The sequence below is a fragment of the Haliotis rubra genome, unplaced genomic scaffold (genome assembly GCF_003918875.1).
Source record: "Haliotis rubra isolate DU_JTF1 unplaced genomic scaffold, ASM391887v1 Scf295, whole genome shotgun sequence".
Taxonomy (NCBI): domain Eukaryota; kingdom Metazoa; phylum Mollusca; class Gastropoda; order Lepetellida; family Haliotidae; genus Haliotis; species Haliotis rubra.
The window spans coordinates 275,841-288,621 of record NW_025766963.1 but is presented as its reverse complement, the minus strand read 5'-3'; the positions used below and the strand labels follow the sequence as shown (position 1 = coordinate 288,621).

The 12,781-nt window shown below is 41.1% G+C and overlaps 1 protein-coding gene across 1 annotated transcript in view; it reads right to left on the bottom strand.

Moving 5' to 3' along the window:
- LOC124282195 (ankyrin repeat domain-containing protein 26-like) overlaps nt 1-12,781 on the bottom strand; it is an 895,780-nt gene that overhangs the window by 843,228 nt on the left and 39,771 nt on the right. The gene's annotated exons all lie outside the window — the stretch shown is intronic.

Below are 12,781 nucleotides of genomic sequence, written 5' to 3'. Positions count from 1 at the left end.
CGGAATTGGCATCACCGGGAGTGGCGAACTGTAGTCTTCTCCGACAAAAGCCGATATTGCGTCTCGACGGCTGATGGCAGAGTGAGAGTGTGGTGACGACGTGGGGAGTGTTTTGCAGATGATTGTGTCCTGGAAAGAGACTCGTGTGGAGGTCCGAGCATAATGGTGTGGGGTGTTATTGCTCTCAATCACAAACTAGGTCCTATGGTGTTCCAGAATATTGGTCCTGGTAGAGGAAATGGTGTAACATCTGCCCGCTACATTGATCAAGCTGATGGAATGTACTTTGAGTCTGCTGTGTGTGCAAAGAATCTCTGAATTGTCCTGTCTCTGTTTAACTTGGCATTGTGGGGTTTGGCTACGTTGTGAATATCACTGTCACCATCGTCATCGCCCTCATAGTCGTTTTTGAGTGGTGTCCTGAACTCAATATTCATGTTGTGTAGCACAAACACTGCACTTATAATAGAGCAACATCATTTTGGTGGGTATCTTAACTCCGAGTGAACACAATGGAACCAGCACTTGATCACGCCAAAGCATATCTCAATGCAGTTCCTTGTTGATGCATGTGCATAGTTATAACGTTCCTCCTGTCTTGATCTGGGATTCCTGACAGGTGCGATCAGCCAGACGCGAACAAACATTTCACTCTCCCTAAGTATCTGCAAGTGATGAAAAGAACCGGGCACAGTTTAACACTCTCAGACTTGCATCACATACACCTTGAACAGAGTGGTACCCTTTTCTATAGACACAATTATGTTATTGTTCTTGTTCTTTTGGAGCCTGGATCCTAACGCTTTCCGTCAACACATCCTAGATTGATGAATAGTGACAGTATCCCCTACTACATTTTGAAATCATCCTGTAGCATAAAACCGTAAGGCTACAAGTACCAGCATTTCCGTGGTAAGGGTAGAATTGCGGTACGAGCCATAACCGGTACAACGTGTCTGTGCTCCCAGTGTACCTTCCAGGGCTGGAGAATGTCTGAGCAAATGCCTTGTCAAGACGTATCCTAGCCCCACACGAGTGGATGCTCAATCAAAGGACATTCAGGGTGAATTCCCACTTGTATGGACCGTTCCAGGTGGATTTGTTTGCGTCTGAGGGAACAAATGAGATTCCTATGTTCTGATCTTGGATCCCAGACCCAAAGGAGTTGGCTTCCGATGCCTTTGCACTGGATTGGACAGGCAAGGTACTGTGGGCTTCCCGCCCCTAGCTCCCAGGGTCCTGCTTCAGATTTCCACCCAGCCAGCTCAGCTTCTTGTGCTCCTTGGACCCCTTTGGCCATCCCAGAGCTGGTTTCCGGTATTTCTGGCTCAGCCTCCTGTTCTAATACCTTTTCGACCAGACCTTTTAACTCAGAACGTGCATTTATTGGGTGGCTTCAAGACACAATTCTGGCTTTGAGGAGGGGTTTGACAATATGTTCAGTATGAGGATATTTGGCCCGCCATGCACGCTGGTGTGACGACAGAGGGTTTCTAGATCCCTTTACTGCAGATCTAGTTGTGACACTGGAGTTACCTTCAGTCCCGTCTCGACGATAGGTTGTCAGCCTCTACTATTCAACGATACTCCATGGCTACCTTTCACACCCCTGTCGATGGTGTCCAGCACCCTCTCATACTGCGCTTTCTAGCAGAGTACACCCTATTACCAGGCGTACAAGGCCCCCTTGGGACTTGACAATTGTTTTAGATTGACTCTCCGGTCCCTCCTTTTGAAATCTGTCGGCTCTTTCACTCCAGCTGGTAACATGGAAAACTGCTTTCCTTATGGCAGTGACTTCTGGTAAAAAGGTGGGTGACATACATGATATGTCTGCAGACCCGGCGAAGAAGAAAGAGAACAGGGTCACTCTAGGGTCACGTTTATATTGTTATACAATATCCCATGAGCACCTCGGTGGCCCATAGACAGCCTCCCTAGAGTCGTCTGAAGAGCCACCAGGTAAGTATTACCTTCATACTTATCATTGTTTTGATTGTTGATGTTAGGCAGCGGTATTACCTCCCTTAGCAGAATCAACCACTTCCATTACTACTGTAGATAAGACGACCCCCCTAACTTGACCTTTAAAATCAGTGTCAATATGGTATGTTTCGTACATAAGCCGAAGTCCCCTGCGACAGGGGTCCTAATTGCGGTCAACTCAGACCACAAGACAACTGGCAGTTAACGTCTTGGATGTAAAACGGAAGTATGTTTGGGGAGAATAGTATCTAATAAAGATTTTACTGACCCACAATGTGGGAACCTGTGTTTGTTTTATTTTTAATATCATAACGATCACTGTTGGTATCAACGTGGCGTAATTTTACTCATAATGCTAAAAAAAATATTTATATTACCTGCAGTGAAGTTGTGTGTCCCTCTGATATTTATACATACTGTGTCTACTCATGTCTTGAAAAGAAGTGTAGTTGACAGAAAATGGATACACATACATATTTTGTTTTGCCAAAATCATATTTAGTGTATTGATCACATGTCAACAAACTGCTTTCGTGGTGGGAATAGCAAGATCGCAAAAACCTCATTGGTGACAGGTAAAATTGTTCCATGCATAAAAACTATCCGGCAATACTTCAAAACGCTGTCACATAATCTTAGTTATGATTATAAATATCTTACATTTGTAGAGCAAAACCTGCAATTAAAATTACACAATACTAGAATAGATTCTTCTTCATAAAAAAATAGTTTCAGATACTATATTTTCAAGATCACTGCATCAGAATTCATCTCACTGTATTATCGGGTATATTTTAACTAAATCACCGATAGGGGAACGTCCGCTGTATACGAGACAAATACACACAGTAATCTTAATCCCTGCATATAAAACAATGCCTAGAAAAAACAAATTAGAACTGAATAGGTAAATAATCTTGTCTAGTGATGTTTAACTGCATATTTGACATCTTCACTGACAAAGTCGTCTTCTCCTCTTTGTTTGTTCACCCGAAGCAATACGATGTCGTTTTCATACCCAAGTTTGACGAAAGTGTAACCCATAGATAAGTAACCCCCCTTCTACAGACTGCTATTTTTGGTCCTCAAAATTCAGCTTTTCTACAGTAATATATGGTAATCTCTGGGAGTCTGTATTCATGCTAGAGTACCCCCATCCTTCGATAATCTCCAGGGTATACGTTACGATCACTCTCCACTATACCCTGGATGCATCCACGGCTTGGGGGCGATGATTTTATTACCTCCCTTGGCTGGCTTTTTATCCAGTCAGGTGCCTACGCTGGGAAGTTGAGCGTAACAATCACTACTCACTTTCGCGTCTTAAATTATCTAACCATTTAAACTTGGCAACACAATTGATGCAGAGGTACTCTGAAAGAAGTAGAAGGAATTCTTTCATATATTCTTTTTAAAGTTTCAGATCTGTGAATTTGTCTTTATTATTTCCCGAAAAATCTGAGTGGCACTGCGAACAAGCCTTTGCGACTGCGACCGCTATCTGTGTTGACAATGGCAAGCTCGGTTGTAACGGCGGCTTAGCTGATTGGCTACTGTGAGAATGCGGAGCCAGCAAAGGGAGGTAATTAAATCATCACCCCAAGCCATGGATGCATCCAAGGTATAGTGGAGAGTGATCGTAACGTATACCCTGGAGATTATCGAGGATGGAGTACCCCAAGGAAGACTTCTTCTGAAAAGGAATTACCTATTCCTTGAATTCCTTGAAGTAAGTCTTCCTTGGGGTACAGACACCCACCTCCCCTCGATTCTGCTTGCTCTTGACCAGAAAAAAGGGGAAGTTGCAGGGCATGATGGGTAAACCCTTACCACAAGTTTCAGGAAAGGGAGGTAATCGCATATAGCAACAACAAAAGTTTGTTATTTAAAAAAAATAGTTTTAAAACTGTTTACATGGCCATTCGGTGAAAAAATGGAAGGAAGATACCCCAGTCAGCAGAGATAACTTAGTTTGATTAGACATGGGAGATGAATAAGATGAAACTTCTGTTAACTTGGATGAAGTACATGATCATGGTTACACCTACTTAAGAGAAACATATTTCAAAATATAATGAATTGTAAACCAATAGTGAGTGCTTTCTGCAATCTGATTGGTTAATTACCCTTGTCGAATATTGTTTGACATACCTGAAAATGATGGCCTAATAACCGTACATTAATACGTTGGCACTAATACCGTACTATTTTCGCTGCATGAATTTGCATAATTGAGGAACATTACCACCTCAAATTCTTTCTCTGGGATTTTGATACAATCTTTGAAGACGACAAATTCTTGGAAGAATTATTCAAAGATGATGGTTTATACAAGCACATGGCACATAATCATGTGTGATCAGATAATAGTAAAGTGATTGAAGAGCCATAAAATAATATCCTTCAATGATGTTTATTCACAAATGAACTGCTCCGCAAATTTAAAGCATTCGTGTATTTAATTTGGTACAATATTCCAAGTTTAAAGATTATTATTAAGGCAAAGAATAAGTTAATGATACTTGTTTCTAGATATTGATCTTCCAAAATACACCAATCCCAGCACTCCGGACGTTTCCACTTCGAAATTCCAGCTCTAACGCTGACCCGGCTCCATCTTGTACACCGAGCGTCCCTCCACAGTCCCGCTTTGCTAAGGTTGATGAGAATGGCCTGAGGGAAATAACTGATGGGTCATTATCGAAAGCAACTGAGAGAAATACAATTTTCTTCAGAGGTGTGCAACGTTTAACATTTTGTAAAAAGAAACCAAAAGGAAGTTACATGTTAGTTACCTCCCTTTCACTAGACTGTCACACGGCTTCTAAACAGAATTATGAAAGGCATAAAAGCAAATGTAGTTATTATTTCTCAAAAACAGCTTTCAACAAGATTTACATCTGATCTAACACTGAATGATATCATCATGATATACTAAAATAGCAAAAAATAAATACTAATTGGTAATAATGAAAAGGTACTAATGCAGTCTAGGAAATCCCACTGACACAAGCCCAAGCATATCAAAACAATTAAAAATGTTGAAATCTTACCTTTTGTGTCCGGTTTCATCCTTCAAATTGTACAAATCCCACATGAATAATGAATCGTTCTTTCAACATCCGAAATCTGTCGTCGATATCCGCGATTCTGTTGGGTACACCTCACTTCAGTCACGATGCGTTGGCAAAAATTCACTGTCACAAATGATGAAAAACACCTCCAAGAATGCCAAGTTACCACACACATACACAAATCACTGCCTTCGCGCAACAGCCGTCATTCTGCTATCCCATGCCGGAATCGAGTTGAAAGTTTAAAATCATACTGCACCGAATCCAGCAGTGTACAGAAGAGGTCGTACTCGGCCATTTTTGCAGGGGTCTGATCGCCAAGGCGTCAATTCTCATGCCGTTGCCACTGTTTCATCATCTTGGCCCTTTTCACACTTGCAAAGTTCTTCAATTGTATCCGTGATGGGAATGTTTCAGGGCATACACAATTCTACCATAAATGTCAGCTTTGAAGTCCAAGATATTTTTTATGGATTAAACTTCTTTTTTAATTTCTCTCACAGCGTTTGAGACCATTCCAGGTCCCTTCATCAGGTGAACTGATGAAGGGACCTGGAATGGTCTCGAAACGTTATGAGAGAAATTAAAAAAGAAGTTTAATCCATAAAAAATATCTTGGACTTCAATGTACAACTTCTAAATGCCACTGAAAGACATCAATGTCAGCTTTGTTAATCGACAGTAGGCCTAACTTTACACGATCAAATCCTTGTGGTCATCCTTGATTGGACCAGTCTACGTAAGATTACATGAGGTGGAGAAGGTAGCATAAAATGCAATTCTTTCATTATCATTGCAAATCCAGTGGTATTGCAGTAATTGAGATTGTAATGTTACTCATCAAGTTTAATTTAAAAAATGACTGAATACATTTTGTTTTGCGTATTATATTGATAGTTATTCATTTCAAACATGACGTAACCCATCTCCCCCATTAGATAATAGCGTAGCCCTTCTTTTGTCGTTTCTCGTGTCTGGGGCGACGGCAAACTTGACCACATAGGCTAACCGCATTGCGACACACGATCGCGTTTTTAAAGAGCTCCTAGGAAAAAGGCTTCTCACTACAAATTGGTTTACAATATTGATAAATAGTTTGGTTTGTTCAATTTCAGGGACGTCGGTTTTAAACTAAATTTGCCCATGTTGAATTCCAATGAATCCTGGAAATTGAACAAACCAAACTATTTATGTTCTAATTGAAACATTGTTGTTTTTTAATGCCCTAAGGCCTATGTAGTAGATATTTTAATCATAAGCCAAGAAACACAATAACTATGAAAACTTGGAAGTCACATTTTCAAGACGATAAAGGGACTGATGACAATGTGCTGAGTATATCATGAGTATATCATGAGGACTATTCTTATGGATATACAACATTTTTATTCTGTATAGGCGATGTTTCGACATAGATTCTAATGTCATTGTCAAGCAAGTGGTACATGAGATGTAATTTTGGGCGAGGTATATACATGAGATGTTTGGACAAGATGAGGGATGAAGTGAAAATGAGTTGTTTATACAATAGAAGAGGTTGATAACAAGGCAAACAAAGAACACATTTGTGCAGTGTATGAAATAAGCCAAAACCCCAGCCAGACATCACGGTTGGTAACTTCAAACTGTTACCAGCCCAATATGGATTTAACCTGACCAGACATTACTCAGATGTATCGAACTTCTAAAATTTTTACCAGACCATCAGGCTGGCTAGTTGTAAATTTAGACCGTCCGTCAGAAATCTAGCCCATCTCAGGCGGACGGACGGGCCTTATTTCATACACTGATTTGTGACATGAGAGCGGATCTGTGGAAGACAGCCAAGGTGACGGGGTAGTCAAGGTAGTCCGGGAGAAGAAACAGTTTCCTCTTTAACATGCTCTAGTTCCATTCTTCTGAAGTCTTTAGCCAAAACAATTAGTGTTCTGGAATCAGCGGGACCTAAGCTATCTCATGAATAAACTTATATGTTTTACAGCTGTTAGGAAGTGGTTTATGTATTTCAATGCAGAGATTATTTTTGAACAAATCTTGAAAATGTTTGAAGAGAACTTTGGCCCAGGAGTAAGACTCAATATTGTGACCATCGAAGCCACTTTGTGTGCTCACGAGCAGAGTAGTTCCTGGACACAAAGTATGGACATTCTGGGGTTGATAGTTTGAGGTCATATTTTGGGAGACAAGTACTCAGAAAATTGGTGAAAAACACAGACAAACACTGCGACCAAAACTTTCAATCCAATTTTCTCCAGAACTATAGGTTGTGCAGTGCTGAAATTTTGTAAACATCATCCACATAACTGTTTCTACTACTGTTGTAAAATTCAAGCCATTTGAAAATTCAGCTTTGTTGCTATGCATTCTGGAAAAAAATAAGCTTAAATCCAAGATGGCTGCCAAACCGTTGGATAGATTGTTCTTGTACCCGATCAAAAATGATCATCATCACATGATGACATCAACTATGATGTTTAGTTCATCAGAAAACATTTAATTGGATCAAGAATTCCCATGAAATGACACCTTATTCCTTTCATTGCTTGCCAAAAGAAACCAGCTCTCAAAATTTGATGAAAATCTCAGACCCTATGCAGAAATGGTATAAGCACAACTACTTGTTCGGCCGCAATCTTTGTATGAGACGAAAGGACGCAACTTTAGCAAATAAAATCGCCCAGTCGCAATTTACAGAAGGCCCCAGTGAATTCAAGCATTAATCTGGCCCACCCCTGCTTCGTGACCATCCCCGTAGACACCATCACATTGACATGAAAGGGAAAACGACTCGGAAAGCTAACTATTTTAACGAACGACATCGAATGACCCTCGCTCCTTTACATGAAAATAGTCAAGGATGTGTCCAGCAACTTAGGAGCAGAACGCAACGTAAACCACTGGAATTTGGGAAAGACACACATCACTGACGTTATTGTTCCGAAGAGTAGGGGTCCGTAAGCATGAATGGTGATCACCTCTGAATCGGAGTACAAGACAGTGCCTCAAAGTCTATGATGAAGCCACGATCTGTGGCTGTACTCCAAAGCCCTAGTGTGGAACCAGGTGAGGTAGATCTATACCCATGAGTAAAAGAGAAGTAAAGACAGACATAAAGTTCAGACTTGTATTCAATAAATACATGGAAGCAATGACCTCACATGGAACATGTCCCTTTCATCTGCGTTGGTGGGCTGGTGACAACCGCTGTGCATGCACCAAAGGTCCGAATTGCTGAAGTTCCTGGATGTCAGTCACGGAGAGGTCTCGCAAATAGTGTGAAGAGAAGACTGTATCGGATTGCCAAAAGCACCCTTCCATGATGGATGTCAAGGAACAGTTGCTATGAAGGGACATTGTCGGAGTCAAGGCTCGTGAGGATTAGAAGCAGCTGGGGGCGGTAACCCGGCAAAGGTGCGAGCCCGAAGAATCGTACATCGCATCCAAAAGGACAGGGTAGTCCGGAAGTTCTTCGCCACGAGGGCCCAACGGAGACCCAGAAAATCCTTGCCATCCTTCTTCCGCTCGAAACCTCACCCAATTGACATCAAGTTCAGCTATACGAGCTGCAGTAGCCAAAGCTACTAGGAAGAAGGTTTTAAATGTCACTCTCCTGAAGAGGCTCATAGTCACTGGAGACAAGGAGCCGAAGGACAACAGATAGATCCCAAGCCAGAGGCCGGCAATTCCCAGACTGATTCCTGAGTCTGTACGAGCGTAGGAGATACTGGAGCTCAGGAAAAGTGGAGACCTTAACACCAGTAGTAGATGGCAGCCAGATACATGGCTAAGGTAGTACCCGTTAGTTTCTTCATAGAACGTAAGTGCTGAAGAAACTCTGAAAACTGAGCATAAGCAGGAGTAGGGGATGGAACACCCGTCACCTTGCAATAGCCTTTAAACCTCTTCCACTTGTCATCGTATAAGGAACGAGTGGATGTGCCGAAGTGATAGCGGACATCTCCCTGGTGGTCGATAGTTCCTGGATTAATCTGGGTAGAAGGGCCAGTGGAGGAAACGCGGTTTACAAGCGTTGAGGCCTTCCCACAAGATTGCCAGTGTGTCTAACCTGGTCGTGAACATATCCACCTCAGGCCTACCATACAAATGGTGAACAAATCATCAAAACTGAACTCATATACACCAAAACAGAACAATAATCACCAAAACTGCAACAATATCCTCTAAAACCGAAACAATACATCTGTAATGGAAGACTAATCGTTTGAAATGGAAACAAAACTCGCGTATCAGCTACAAATGCGCGCAAGAACGGTTGCCGAGCATACAAAACGGCATTCATAGCATCCCAACACAGCATTCATAGCATCCCAAAATGGCATACAAATCGTCAAAGATGGCAGCGAGGGGAGACGAATAGGCTTTGGTACATAATGTTTTTCGTCACTATGAGTCTAATCTTGAAAATTTGATATCGGGATGTAGCGCATAAACCCCCTATTGTAGTAAGCTTCAAACCTATGTCCATACTTCTCAGTGTCAGGCTTGCAATTCTGCACAATGTGGTCCCTCGCTCGACCGAATAGGATTTCTTGTCAACATGCCGTGGTGCTGTTTCACTTCAGTTTTGTAAATAAAGTGTTCATAGCGTCACATTCAACATAACTATATTTTAGTGATTTAAAAAGTTTACAAAAACTTTGTTCATTTTCCATGAATTGCATATAAGTGATCATTTTTAAAGTGTACAAGTGCAAACTCAATCCATTGATTAGGGCAGGTATTTCTGTTTCAAGTCCACAGCAGGCGACTTCTTGAGACTTACAATAACAAAGACGGACGCATGTTTGTGCCTCAAGTTAAGCTTTATTTTTTGTTAAATGATGTCAAATGTTTGGGATTGCATGGAATACTTTGAAGTACATGGAAAAGATAAAATTGCAGAATGATAAAATCTTCCTGACACACAATTCACAGTTGAAATTATAAGCAAGTTCATGTTTCTTTCTCTAATGAGAACACAATGTTACCCGATTTTTTAACTTCTCTTTATATGGCATACACTCAAACGTTGGAATTTTGGGAAGGTTCGGTATGACAGAGATATCTGAAAGAAATATATTCACTGAATGACTTCATAAAAGTAAGATGAAACTAGAAGATCTTCGTCTGAGAACATGACCATACGTGCAGTGTGAAGCGGTGGCATACAAACATACAAACTAAGAAGAATATGTCAGATGACGAGAGGACTGACACGTCTCTCTCAGGAATCTGTGAATACAAGTTTAAGAAATTAAACAAGAAGACAAAGTCATCAATATCCCCCGCAATGGCAAAATACTCTTCATGATTAGGTCTACGAGTTATGATTATGTCAAATATTTAGGTGTGTATATAGAAAAGTGGAAGGAGAGTATTGAAAGGTTTTTAAAGTTCTGCTCCAGAAAAGGACTGACTGCCCGAGTTTTGGGTTTACGCCGCTTTTTGCAATATCCCAGCAACATCACGGCGGGGGACACCAGAAATGGGCTTCACACATTGTACCCATGTGGGGATTCGAACCCGGGCCTTCGGCGTGATGAGCCAACGCTTTAGCCACTAGGCTACCCCACCGCCCCCCTCCAGAAAGGAGCACTATCACCAATTTCAGTCTATGTCAAACTTGTTGCCATGGAAATGCCAAAAATATTTTTTCAGAAATCCAAAACTACCAAAAGGTACCAGTACACCACCAGATCTATGTATGTGCCAAGTTTGGTGAAGAAACATTGAACGGTTTTAGAGTTCTGCTCCGGAAAAGGGCACTACCACTAATTTCTGTTTTAGTCAAACTTGTTGCCATGGAAACGCCAAAAATATTTTATTCAGACTTCCAAAACTACCAAAAGGCACCAGTACACCACCAGATCTATCTATGTGCCAAGTTTGGTGAAGAAATATTGAACGGTTTTAGAGTTCTGCTCCGGAAAAGACAAATGTACACGGAAGGACGGACGGACGGACAGACGGAGTCCATTTTAATACCCCCCGCAAAACGTGTTGCAGGGGATAAAAAAGACAGTTTGGGAAGTCAAAGTAGAAATGATCACTTAGATATGCAATTCACAGAGAATGAACAAAGTTTTTGTAAACTTTTTAAATCACTAAAATATAGTAATGTTGAATGTGATGCTATGAAAACTTTATTTACAAAACTGAAGAGAAACTGTAGCCCGGCATGTTGACAAGAAATCTTATTCGGTCGAACGAGGGACCACATTGTGCAGAATTGCAAGCCTGACACTGAGAAGTATGGACATAGGTTTGAAGCTTACTACAATAGGGGGTTTATGCACTACACCCCGATATCAAATTTTCAAGATTAGACTCATAGTGACGAAAAACAATTATGTACCAAAGCCTATTCGTCTCCCCTCGCTGCCATCTTTGACGATTTGTATGCCGTTTTGGGATGCTATGAATGCCGTTTTGTATGCTCGGCAACCGTTCTTGCGCGCTCTTGTAGCTGATACGCGAGTTTTGTTTCCATTTCAAACGATTAGTCTTCCATTACAGATGTATTGTTTCGGTTTTAGAGGATATTGTTGCAGTTTTGGTGATTTTTGTTCTGTTTTGGTGTATATGAGTTCAGTTTTGATGATTTGTTCACCGTTTGTATGGTAGGCCTGCACCTGTGGTCTGGAGATGGGTAAACCACCGGAATATCTGGGGAGCAGCTTCCACTCCGTTGCTGACGGCCGGTCGGATCGGGACAGGCGTCGACAATGATGTTCTTGGACTGAAGTGCCCAATGCAACGAACCTGTTGATCCAATGTGGTTGATATACCAGACCACTGTCAAGTTGTCTGGCTGAATCAATAGACTGGAGGACTGAAGCTCCTGCTCCCAATGGTTAATGGCCAGAATAACTGCTTTTAACTCCAAATCGTTGATATGCAGGGCCTGTTCTTGAACCCTCATTTAAGTTTCTTTTATCTATTTGTAGTGCAAGCTGGCAGATTTCCAGTTTGTCATCATTAGGCTGAGATTAGATGGGCTAAATGAGCATTCGATAAAACTGTTCTCCTTACAGGCAACAATAAATTCTAGTTGAATAGTTGTTCTGGTAATTTTGCTGGATAGATTCCTGCATATTTTGTTGTGTCCAACTTGGTTGTCGGGGAGATCTACCACTTTCATGAGCTTGTCTATTGATTTGGATTGCTGGATACCCATCTGAACTCCTGAAGCTGAATGAAGACAGTAGAGCTGTGACGATATATCTTAGTATCGATAATCGTGATACTTTATCTGACGATAAATATATCGATATGTTTTTTCGTATCGTGATATGTATCATTGACCTTAAAATTCAAAAGGGACAGCCAGGTGTTCGGCACAGCACAGGTTAATGAATAAATAACTTTGTCTGTGAACATGCTTCTCGAACACCTGGCTGTCCCTTTCTCTGCACTCCTCCCTCGTAACAAACAGTGAACTGTGTCAATATTTTAATGATAGATTGTTAAACAACTTTTTTATTTTTAGGACAAAAATTCTGCAAAAACCTCACAGAGTTGGTATGATGTTTTGATTATGATCAGCGTTTCATTGAGTATTTTATGTTTATTAGTTTTCGAGTTAGATTGCAATTCATTGGTCCGCTTTTGAGCCAAACGGACTATACCTGTGAACTGCCGGATGAACTTCACAGGCTAAATGATGACATGTAGTGATGGTTTCAGTAAATGAAGATGCCTCTTAAATTTAACATGGTGTT